The sequence below is a fragment of the Sus scrofa genome, chromosome X, assembly GCF_054392235.1.
Source record: "Sus scrofa isolate SSC_HxYL_T2T_F1_AM1 chromosome X, Sscrofa_HxYL_maternal_Yorkshire_Landrace_v2.0, whole genome shotgun sequence".
Classification (NCBI taxonomy): domain Eukaryota; kingdom Metazoa; phylum Chordata; class Mammalia; order Artiodactyla; family Suidae; genus Sus; species Sus scrofa.
In genome coordinates, this window is record NC_139401.1 from 51,299,207 (window position 1) to 51,311,192 (window position 11,986).

An 11,986-nucleotide genomic window follows, 5' to 3' on the forward strand; every position below is an offset into this window, starting at 1 on the left:
AGAAGGAAGGAAATCATAAAGATCAAAGAGGAAATCAATAAAAGAGATTCAATTAATAATATTGAGAAAATTCATAGAACCAAGAGCTGGTTCTTTGAAAAGGGAAACAAAATTGACAAACCTCTGGCTAGATTCACTAAGAAGGGGAGAGAAAAAACCCAAATAAACAAAATTAGAAGTGAAAAAGGAGAAATCACAATGGATACTGCAGAAATACAAAAAACCATAAGAGAATACTATGAACAACTATATGCCAACAAATTTGACAAACCACAATAAATGGACAACTTTCTAGAATCTTACAGCCTGCCAATACTGAATCAAAAAGAAATAGACCAACTGAACAGACCAATCACTAGAAATAAAAACACTCCCTACAAATAAAAGACCAGGAGCAGATGGCTTCACAGGTGAATTCTACAAAGAGGATCTGGTGCCCATCCTCCTTAAACTTTTTCAAAGGTTGAGGAAGAAGGAACACTCCCAAAGACATTCTATGATGCCACCATCACCCTAATTCCAAAACCAGACAAAGATACTACCAAAAAAGAAAACTATCACCCAATATCTTTGATGAATATAGACACAAAAATTCTCAACAAAATTTTAGCCAACTGAATCCAACAACATATCAAAAAGATCATACACCATGACCAGGTGGGGTTCATCCCAGGTTCACAAGGATTTTTTTTGGCTGCACCCATGGCATGTGAAAGTTGCCAGGCCAGGGATCAAACATGCACTGAGCTGCTGTAGTGACAACACTGGATCCTTAACCCGTGCGCCACAAGGTAACTCCATGAATGCATATTTCAGTGCATTGATCTCCTGCATTTCTTCTGCCAGGTAGCTGCCATTTTGTTCTCTTCATCCTAACTGATCTGGAGAGAACAGATTGTACTTCTGAAATAGAGTTTTAATTAAAGAACAACCCCCCCCCCTTGGCTAAGAAGGCAGCTGCAAGCCTTTCCAGCTGTGCTCATCACTATACCACCCTTCTTGTAGTAATGTAACAACTGTGTGCTCTCTGTCCAAGCCAGCAGCCCTGATAATTAGGTACCTAGCATTGCTTATCAGTTCTGCTTCTGTAACCTTGCTTGCTCAGTTTCTTAGGGAGGAACACTGTCTGCTTGGGGATGGGGGAGGTCCGGGATGCTTACATGGGAAAATCAAGACCTTGTAGTGTATAAAAGTTACTGAGAACAAAGACCTGGTGCTCAGACTCTGGAGGTGACTCCTCTGAGCCCGCACCGGTGCTGAATAAACCTTGCTTTTCCATATCTCCGAGTGCTGTTTGTCTCTTTCCATTGCCACAGTTTTTGCGGTTTCCGCAACATTTTTGGTGCGTTGGCCGGGAAGCCGACAACCAAGCTGGCCTCTTGTGCCACCATTGTTGGGGAACCGGGGGAGGCCACGGTTGCCGGCCCGGTGACAGGTGGATAGCGCGCACTGGCCATTTTGCCGGATCCAGACCCTCACTCGGGCCGTGCTGGCCTTGGCCCACACCGCTTCCCGAACGGACTCAGAAGGAGAGTGGAAACAGGTTCCTGGACAGGACGTCGGACTGGTGAGTGCCCTGCGGATATCTGCCCAAGTCAGGACCTGGAAGGAGAGACTGATCACCTCTCAGTGACCAAAGAGTCACTCAGGTCAGGGCTTGCTCCCTTGAGATCGGGAGGCTTGTCAATTCTGGTGTGTGTGTGTGTGTGTGTGTGTGTGTGTGTGTGTGTGTGTGTGTGTGTGTGTGTGTGTGTGACTGGAGAGAATGAGAGCCTGTGCTCCACCATCCTTGGACTTCGGAGCCAGAGTGAGTCCTAACCTGCAGTTCCGTGGCAACCTCATACGGCTTATGGTGGCCCTCTTTGGGGGGATCCTGACGTTGGGGTTTATACAGTCCCACCTATGCTAAGAGGCGCCTGAAATATCTCCTCCGGGGGTGCGGTCAGGCGGACGAAGCAATTGTTACCTTGTCCTCACTGTTTGTCCTGCGTCACCATCACAGGGTGGGACTTTACACAATGGGTAAATTGGCTTCCAAGCCCACTGTCTTAGAGTGTATGGTTAAGAATTTTAAGAAAGGATTTCTAGAGATTATGGTGTTAAGCTGAGTCCTAGAAAACTATGTACCCTCTGTACCCTAGAGTGGCCCTCTTTTGGTGTTGGCTGGCCTCCAGAAGGGACCTTAGATGTGTTCACAGTTACAGCAGTATATAATGTTATAACAGGAGACCCTGGACACCCAGACCAATTTCCATATATTGATCAATGGTTGGAAATTGCCTATTTGAGGCCCCCATGGGTTTGGCTCTGCACCACAGACCAGGGACAGTGTAGGGTGCTAGTAGCCCAGTCCAAGAAGAAAACCTTGTCTCAAAAGAAGGTGCCACCTATTTATCAAGGGGAACCTGATGACTCGCCCCCTATGCCACCACCTTATGTGCTGCCGGCCCCACCTCCAGGAGCTAAAGGTCCCCAGATGCCAGATAGCCCACCACCTTCTGTTTCTCCTCCTCCTTCTGCTTCTGAAGTTCCCGAGGCGATATCACCCCCGCAGCCAGATTCTCCAGAACCTATGAGCAGGTGTCTCTGGTCAGCTCAGGGAGCAGCCACTCCAGCATTGCAAATGCCCTTAAGGGACCATACAAGAGGGGGGACGTTTTTATTATTACCAGCCCTTTTCCACTGCCGATCTCCTCAACTGGAAACACCATACTCCCTCATATTCTGAAAAGCCTCAGGCGCTGACTGATCTCTTAGAATTCATTTTCCAGACACACCGTCCCACCTGGATAGACTGCCGGCAACTCCTTTTTACTCTATTTGAAACTGAAGCGCGCTGGCAAATTATAACAGAAGCCCCAAAATGGCTTCAGGCCAATGCGGGGGGTCCAGCAGACTTGGCAAACTGGGTGAGGGAAGCCTTCCTAGAAGAACACCCCCACTGGGACTATGACACTGAGGAAGGGAAACATAACCTAGAGAGGTACCGGCAGGCCTTCCTACAGGGGGCAAAAGCTGGGGCTAAAAGGCCCACTAATATAGCTAAGATCAGTGAGATACTACAAGAGCCGAATGAAAGCCCAGCCAAATTCTATGAGAGACTATGTGAGGCTTTCCGAACCTACACCCCTTTTGATCCCGAGGCCCCTGAAAACCAACAGATGATAAATGCTGCCTTTGTGGGACAAGCCCAATCAGATACCCGTAAAAAGCTACAGAAATTAAAAGGCTTTGCAGGAGAGAATGCCACTAAACTGTTGGAAATAGCCCACAAGGTTTTTATTAACCGAGACCAGGTGGCCCGCCGTGATGCAGAAAAGAGAATGAAACAAAGTGACTCTTCTGGCAGCCGCCCTGTCAAAACCGGTGCCCCCAGTGGGACCACCCCGTAGGGGACAAGGCACAAGGCCAGGGAAAAGGAGTCCCCTGGAACATGACCAATGTGCTTACTGCAAAGAAAAGGGACATTGGAAAAATGAATGCCCCAACCGTCCTGAGAAAAAGACCAAGGCCCCACCTAGCTGGTACTGATCTGAGCCATTCAGCACCAACCTGATCGGCCTAGCTGAGTCTGATTAGGGGGGACCAGGCTCTCTCCAACTGGGCCCCCGAGAGCCTATGGTCAGAACTCAAGTAGGGGGCCACCCCATAGACTTTATGGTTGACACAGGTGCCGAACTTTCTGTGGTTACACAACCTGTGGCTCCCCTCTTGGGGAAAGAAACCACCATTGTTGGGGCCACAGGTAACCAAACCCACAGGCCCTTCTGCGGTCCTTGATGATGTCAGTTAGAAGGCCATGAAGTAATACATGAATTTCTTTACCTGCCTGACTGCCCAGTCCCCCTGATGGGAAGAGACCTGCTGGCTAAAATGGGGGCACAAATTTCCTTTTCTACTGATGGATCAGCCCAACTTAAATTGACAGAACCCCCCTCTCCTTTAATCATGGCTCTTGCTGTAAAAAGGGAAGAGGAATGGCGCTTGTACTCTTCCCCTTCAGAAATGGGGACCATTCCCCCAGAACTAGAGACTAAATACCCATTGGTTTGGGCTGAAGGAAACCCACCAGGACTGGCAAAACGCCATGCTCCTGTCTTAATTGATCTAAAACCCGGAGCTCAACCGGTAAAGCTACGGCAACACTCAATTCCCAGAGAAGCTCGACTGGGAATCCAGGTTCACCTGGATAGGCTGCTTCAGCATGGACTGTTAATAAAATGTCAGTCCCCTTGGAACACCCCTTTACTGCCCGTGAAAAAACCAGGAACACAGGACTACCGCCCAGTACAGGACTTGAGAGCCATAAATGAAGCAACAGTCACATTACACCCGTCCGTCCCTAACCCATATACCCTGCTAGGGCTGATCCCCTCCACTGCTAAGCGGTTTACTTGCCTGGACTTAAAAGACACTTTTTTCTGCCTCTGGGTGGCACCTGCCAGTCAGCCCTTGTTTGCTTTTGAATGGGAGAATCCACATACAGGGACAAAGGAACAGCTCACCTGGACTAGACTCCCACAAGGATTCAAAAACTCTCCCACTCTTTTTAGCGGCGCCTTAGCTGCTGACCTGGCTGAATTTCCTGGACAAAAACTGGGCTGTGTTTTTTAGTACAGTATGTTGACGACCTCTTACTAGCTGGCACCATGGAGGCTCAGTGCCTAGAGGGAACAAGAGCTCTCCTTTCCCTACTGATGGAGGCAGGGTATCGGGTACCAAAGAAAAAGGCACAAATCTGCAAAAAACAAGTCAAGTATCTGGGCTTCAACATCATGCAGGGCCGACGAATGCTGGGGACTGAAAGAAAGCAGGCAGTTTGTGCCATTCCTGTCCCTACCACCCACCGGAAGGTTCGTGAGTTCCTAGGGGCAGCAGGATTCTGCCGGACATGGATCCCCGGGTTTTCAGACCTGGCCAGGCCTCTGTATGAGGCTCTAAAAGGGGAAGAAAAGCTCCCCTTAAATGGGGACCAAGCCAGGAGACAGCGTTTCAGACAATCAAAACCAAACTCACTGAGGCTCCAGCCTTGGGACTTCCTGATGTAACCAGAGAATTTAACCTTTTAGTTCATGAGAAAAATGGGATGGCTTTGGGAGTCTTAACTCAAGAATTTGGGCCTTGGCAGAGGCCAGTGGCATATCTGTCTAAACAAATTGACTCAGTTGCTGCTGGATGGCCTCCCTGCCTCCGAGCGCTGGCAGCTACCACCTTGTTGGTAAGAGAGGCTGACAAGTTGACCCTGGGACAAAATCTCAATGTTAAAGTCCCACACTCAGTTGTAACCCTAATGGATACCAGGGGCCACCATTGGCTCACACATGCACGAATGACTCAATATCAAGGGTTACTATGTGAAAATCCATGGGTAAAACTGGAGGTTGTATGAACTCTGAGCCCAGCCACTTTTCTGCCAGATAAAGCGGGGCCCCCAGACCATAACTGCCTGGAGGTACTAGATGAGGTATTTTCCAGCAGGCCTGACTTGACTGATCAACCACTCCAAAATCCTGACCTGGTTTTATATACTGATGGCAGCAGTTTTATGGAGGATGGAAAAAGGATGGCAGGATATGCTGTGGTGATAGAAGCAGGGGTGCTTCCTCAAGGCTGGTCAGCACAGAGAGCAGAATTATGGGCCTTAATCAGAGCACTGGAACTCAGCCAAGACCAGTGAGTTAATATCTATACTGACTCACGATATGCCTTTGCAACTTTACATGTCCATGGAGCCTTATATAAAGAAAGAGGGCTCCTCACTGCTGAAGGAAAAGGAGTTAAAAACCAGGCTGAAATCTTAAAGCTCCTAGAGGCAGTATGGGAACCTAAAGAAGTTGCAGTTATCCACTGTAAAGGCCACCAAAAGGGGGATGACCCAGTGACAGAAGGAAACTGTAGTGCTGATGCAGCTGCCAGACAGGAAGCCCAGGGACAACAGCCAGACAAACCTAAGGTCTTGCTGGCCCCAGAAGTGCCAGCTGTCCCCAAATATTCTCCAGAAAAAGAAAAATGGATAAGGAAGAAAGGAGGAACTAAAACTAAAACGGGGTGGTGGGTCACATGGGACCACCGAGTTTACATTCCAGAACAGCTGGCCTACAAACTAGTCCACCAAGAACATGACCTAACCCACATGGGCAAAACTGCCTTAGAGACCCTACTGGGCCGGTACTATCTCATTGCTCTTCTTCCTGCACTCTGCTCCTCTGTCTCCCAAAGATGCATAACCTGTTTACAGAATAATGCCCACCAGGGGCCCCACAGACCAGCTGGGACACAGCACTGCGGACTGTCCCCATTTGAGGATATAAAAGTGGACTTTACTGAGGTCACCCCTAGTAAGGGGTACAAATATTTACTAGTTTTTATCTATAATTTTTCAGAATGGGTAGAGGACTTCCCTACCCAAACTAAAAAAACAAAAAAAGTAACCAAGACACTCCTGAGAGACATTATTCCCAGATATGAAATACCTCTGACCATCGGGTCAGATAATGGACTGGCATTTGTGGCTGAAACAGTACAACAGGTGACAAAAGCTTTACAGATCTGATGGAAACTACATTCTGTGTATCGCCCTCAAAGTTCAGAAAAAGTAAAACACATAAACCAAACCCTTAAACAGACCCTGGCAAAGTTATGTCAGGAAACTGGCTTGCCCTGGATAGACATGTTGCCGGTGGCCCTCTTAAAAGTGAGATGCTCACCCCGAGCGGGAATAGGATTCTCACCATTTGAAATCTTATATGGAAGGCCACCTCCATTAATCAGTTTAAAAGGAAGCACCAGGGAGTTGGGAGACTTGGAATTACATAAACAATTACAAGGACTGGGGCTCACTATTTCTCGGATACATAGCTGGGTCACAGACAGAATACCTGTGTCCTTAGGTATAACAGTACACCCCCACAAGCCGGGGGACCAGGTGTGGATAAAGGACTGGAAAAAGGAGCCTTTGAGGCTGGTATGGAAGGGCCCCTATACTGTAATTCTAACCACCCCCACTGCTCTTAAAGTAACAGGAATAGATGCTTGGATCCATCATTCTAGAGTAAAACCGGCTGGCACAGCTGACGACCTTGGAGAGTGGGAGACTGCCCTCAATCCGGAGAGACCTCTTTGCCTGACAATACAGAGAAGGAGACGACGATCTCAAAGCCCTGCTCTGACCGCACCGGAAGCTGGTCAGTCAACGCACAGCTGAAGCTTGAGGAATCAGCAGCCTGGTAAAATAAACTGCCTTACCTCCCTTCCACAAGAGACTCTCTGTCATATACTGTTATCTTATGACAACATGTATGTTTGCTGCCTGTTGCTGTTAATCTGGTCCCCTTTGGTTCTGTCAGGATCCATGTCCTCATGTGACCCGTGCATTCGAGTGACCTGATCAGATCAAGGGGTTACATGGACTTTGCTTTACTCCACTCATTTCTCCTGTTCCGGAGAAATTCATGGAAGTTGTACTCACAACAGGACCACTTATTCTATCTGTCAACAGGGGGGCCAATATACTTGCTTTGATCCACGATACTCACCAACTGAGGAATGGTTAGAAGTCCGGCGCTCTCATAAATCAGGGCAGCTAATTAATCGGACCCAAATTACCAACCCCAAGTTGCCAGTGTCAGTACTTTTTGATGCCTGTGAAGCTGTGAATGGGTCATGGACTTCTACTAGACCATGTGGAAGCCCATCATGGGAAAGAGAATATAGGCTCCAGCATAAATATATGTGCTGGGGGACCACCTGGAATGATTGCCTGGAATGCACTTACTGGAGCTGCGTGGCCTGGGCAACCTGGAATAAGGGAGACAAAACAGCTGTCCTTCAAAAGGGTACAGCCCCTCCAGACTGCCAGACTAAAGCTTGTAACCCAGTTAATTTCACTATTTTCAATTCCAGTGAGCCCAAATGGAAGGAGGGTTTCAAAATAAGCATTCGCATTGACGGAAGAGGCCTTGACCCTCGAGCTGTGTTACATTTCCAGAGAATCACGTTTGCACTCCAAGCTGCCTCTCACAGCGTCTTTCATTCTTTTTATGAAGAGATAAGAAACACCCCACCTCCCATTCTGGCCACAACTAAGAACTTGTTCTTAGCCCTGGCAGAAACTCTCAAGGTCTCCTCTTGTTATGTATGTGGGGGAACAAACACAGGAGACCACTGGCTTTGGCAAGCCAGAGAACTGGACCCATTAGAGCCTCATAATGAGACTGCATACCCACAACTCACCTATGGGGTATGGCTCCTCAAAACTGCTATTATTGGGAGAAATTGTCTTGTGAGGTGGGGAGGATGGTTTAATGTTTCGGTAGGAAGCTTAACATGTTTAGGCCTGAGGTATTATAATCTGACTGCCCAAAAGACTCAATGGTGGTCATTCTCCAATCGCTCAGGGCCCAAGCCTAATCCCTTGTCTAACTTTTCCCACCTTCGACAAGCATGGGAAGATATCACTACTAATATCCAGTGGCGGGCACCAAAGGGATTATATTGGATTTGTGGAAAAATGGCCTATTCCATACTCCCCCCAAATTGGGCTGGGGCATGTGTACTGGGAACAATCAGACCTTCTTTCTTCCTGCTCCCACTGTCACTAGGAGAGCAACTGGGAGTTCCTATATATAGGGCACAGGGTGCCCAGAGAGACCGGAGGGCTCTCCAAATTGGAGACTGGAAAGATGATGAATGGCCCCCAGAATGGATAATTCAATATTATGGACCTGCCACCTGGGCAGAGGATGGCTCTTGGGGATATCGCACCCCTATCTATACGCTGAACCGCATCATCAGACTACAGGCGGTTTTGGAACTTATAACAAATGACACTGCAAGGGCCTTGACTATATTGGCCCAACAACAAACTAAAATGCACAGTGCAATCTACCAAAATCGCTTGGCCTTGGATTATTTACTTGCTTCTGAAGGAGGGGTTTGTGGAAAATTTAACTTAAGTAATTGCTGTCTACAAATAGATGACACCGGAAAGGTGGTAGAAGAAAATGCTGACCACATGACTAAACTAGCCCATGTACCTGTACAAATTTGGAAAGGATGAGATGCAGACAGTCTCTTTGGTAAATGGTTCTCTTGGTTGGGAGGAATTAAGACAATGGTCGGAATAGTCATGGTTATACTCACAGGGTGCCTACTTGTTCCCTGCCTTGTACCTCTCCTGATAAATATTATACAAGGTTTTATAAGAACCATGGTTGAAAGAAAAACAGCCTCCCACCTGCTACTTATTAGAGGCTACCAAAGGGTTATGACTGATGATGATCTGTAAAGGGTGCAGATGCACCCTGAACATCAAGAGGGGGGAATGAAATAGAGTTTTAACTAAAGAACAACCCCCCCCCTTGGCTAAGAAGGCAGCTGCAAGCCTTTCCAGCTGTGCTCATCACTATACCACCCTTCTTGTAGTAATGTAACAACTATGTGCTCTCTGTCCAAGCCAGCAGCCCTGATAATTAGGTACCTAGCATTGCTTATCAGTTCTGCTTCTGTAACCTTGCTTGCTCAGTTTCTTAGGGAGGAACACTGTCTGCTTGGGGATGGGGGAGGTCCGGGATGCTTACATGGGAAAATCAAGACCTTGTAGTGTATAAAAGTTACTGAGAACAAAGACCTGGTGCTCAGACTCTGGAGGTGACTCCTCTGAGCCCGCACCGGTGCTGAATAAACCTTGCTTTTCCATATCTCCGAGTGCTGTTTGTCTCTTTCCATTGCCACAGTTTTTGCAGTTTCTGCAACACTTCCACCAGGCTTTCTACCAGCCATTCCTTATTAAACTCAAGCTCCTGACCCAAATACCTCACTAAAACAACTCTGAGCACCACCAGGGACCTTGTATATGAAAATGCCTTAGGATCGTTATCATTCCTAATTTTTCTTAAACTCTGCAATCTCTTGAACTTTATTAAATTCTCTATACTCTGACTTTTCCTTCTCTGGCTAAGGTTCTTCAGTTTTCCCAAATTGTCATCTACACCCTCATTAACAATGATATTATTCAGGCCAAACTTTTCCTTTCATATCCAAACACACATATTTGGCCCCCTGCTACTCATTTCTGCTTAAATGTCCCTTAGACATCTTTAATTTAGTAGGAGTGAAGCAAATTGTCATTCATACCCTCCCTCCTTTTCACCTCTGTTTTTCATTACCCCTTGCCCATGCATAGGGCCAATGTCCTTCCCAGCTCTCCCCACATTAATGTTTTCTCCTTGGCCCTGCCTGAACTAGAGTTTTCTCATCACTTCATTCAGGCTTCTCCGCATATCTCTGCTCCAACCAGGATGATTGTTTTTGATTCAATTAGGTTCCTCACTGCCTTAACGACTTCTACTTTAGTACTGTAGGCCCCTTTTGAGCCTAATTCTGTTTGATAATCCAAGAGAGTCATATAAAAGGATTCCTTAGAGGTACATTATTTTTCCAAATGTGTATATTCATGAATTACAGTTACTGTATCTAGGACGCACTATCCTTATGACTAGAGTTGCTAGATTATTTATTTATTTATTTATGGCTGTACCCACAGCATGTGGAAGTTCCTTGGCTAGGGATCAAATCTGTACCATAGCAGCAACCTGAGCCACTGCAGTGACAACATTGGATATTTAACCCACTGTATCTCCAGGGAACTCCTAGGGTTGCCAATTTTAGAAAGTAAAAATATAGAACAACCAGTTAAATTTGATTGCTAATTGCCTATGAATACCTACACTATCAAAAGAGATAAATAGTGCATGGGACATATGGTATTAAAATTATTTCATGTTTACTTGAAATAAATTATGAGTAAATTACTTACACTTTAATTATATTTTCATGATGTTCAGGATCTCCTTAATGGTTCTTAGTTCTGAAGAATTTGCTTATAAAATTCCTTGCAGTTACAGTCTGTGTTTTATTTACATAGTAACATAGTTTCTACACTAATCACATATAATTTATTTTCTTTTGTTCACTGAACATTGTTTAATGAGAAAACATGCTAAATATTAACATTATGAGCCAGTATACTGAGAATGTACTAGCATAACAACTTTGAAAATTGCTCTTCAAATTTCTTTTGTTGAAGCACATAATTTCTTGAGTTAAAAGTCAAATTCAATTATTTTTGCTTTAACACCTGTAATCAGTAACTCAACTTGATCTACATAGGATGAAGATACTCATTTCCTTCCACCTTCCACCTTCAACATTCTTTTGGTGTTAAATTTTCAACATTGATAACATTTGTATTCTGTTCCATAAACATAACTAAATCTACCAGGTTTTGTATACTAGTTGATTCTAAAACTGAGAATCTACTGATTATTATTATTATTATCTACTTTATTTATATTATCATGAGAGAGTGGATCAACAGAGAATATTCCCAGGACACCTGAAGCTTATAGGATGCCTTGTGTATGTGAGAAAAAGGTAATCCAATCAGGCAGATAAATAAGGAAAGGGCTGCCTTTCTGGTGGCTGCAGATGGGATTGACAAGTAGAACATGTCCTGGATATCAACCCCCACCTTCTCTTTTGACTTGACAACATGTCCTGGATATCAACCCCCACCTTCTCTTTTGACTTGACAACTTTGTACTACTTTATGTACAAACCTCAGGACATATGTGGCCACCATGAACATTTCCCTCTTGGGTCAGCTGGGACCAAGGCACAGTTTGAATACAAAACTGTGCTCTCTGTTGCAAGTCAAGAATGACCAGTTCAACCAGGTCTGGGGCCTGAGATTGAGTATGTCAAAGCAAAGGACTTAAATATGGGTAATACCTGAAATTGACAAAATTAGAGAACAAAAATGGATTGAAACCCATTACACAGCCTTGGTCTCTTGGTATCTTGCAATTTTTACTTCACTGTGATGGAAAAAAAAATTATCTTACCTAGAATGGACATGCAGCCTCAATTTTAGGGACAGACATTTTAAAATAGTTTAAATGTAATACCTACCCCATTGTGGTTTGGT

General features: G+C 45.6%; 1 long non-coding RNA gene across 1 annotated transcript; it reads left to right on the top strand.

Moving 5' to 3' along the window:
- Window positions 1-1,162: 1,162 nt before the first annotated feature.
- On the top strand, window positions 1,163-9,698 carry LOC146394616 (uncharacterized). The gene is made up of 2 exons (XR_014835584.1): window positions 1,163-1,567; window positions 7,017-9,698. It is a non-coding gene; the product is annotated as an uncharacterized LOC146394616 (long non-coding RNA).
- Window positions 9,699-11,986: the final 2,288 nt, after the last annotated feature.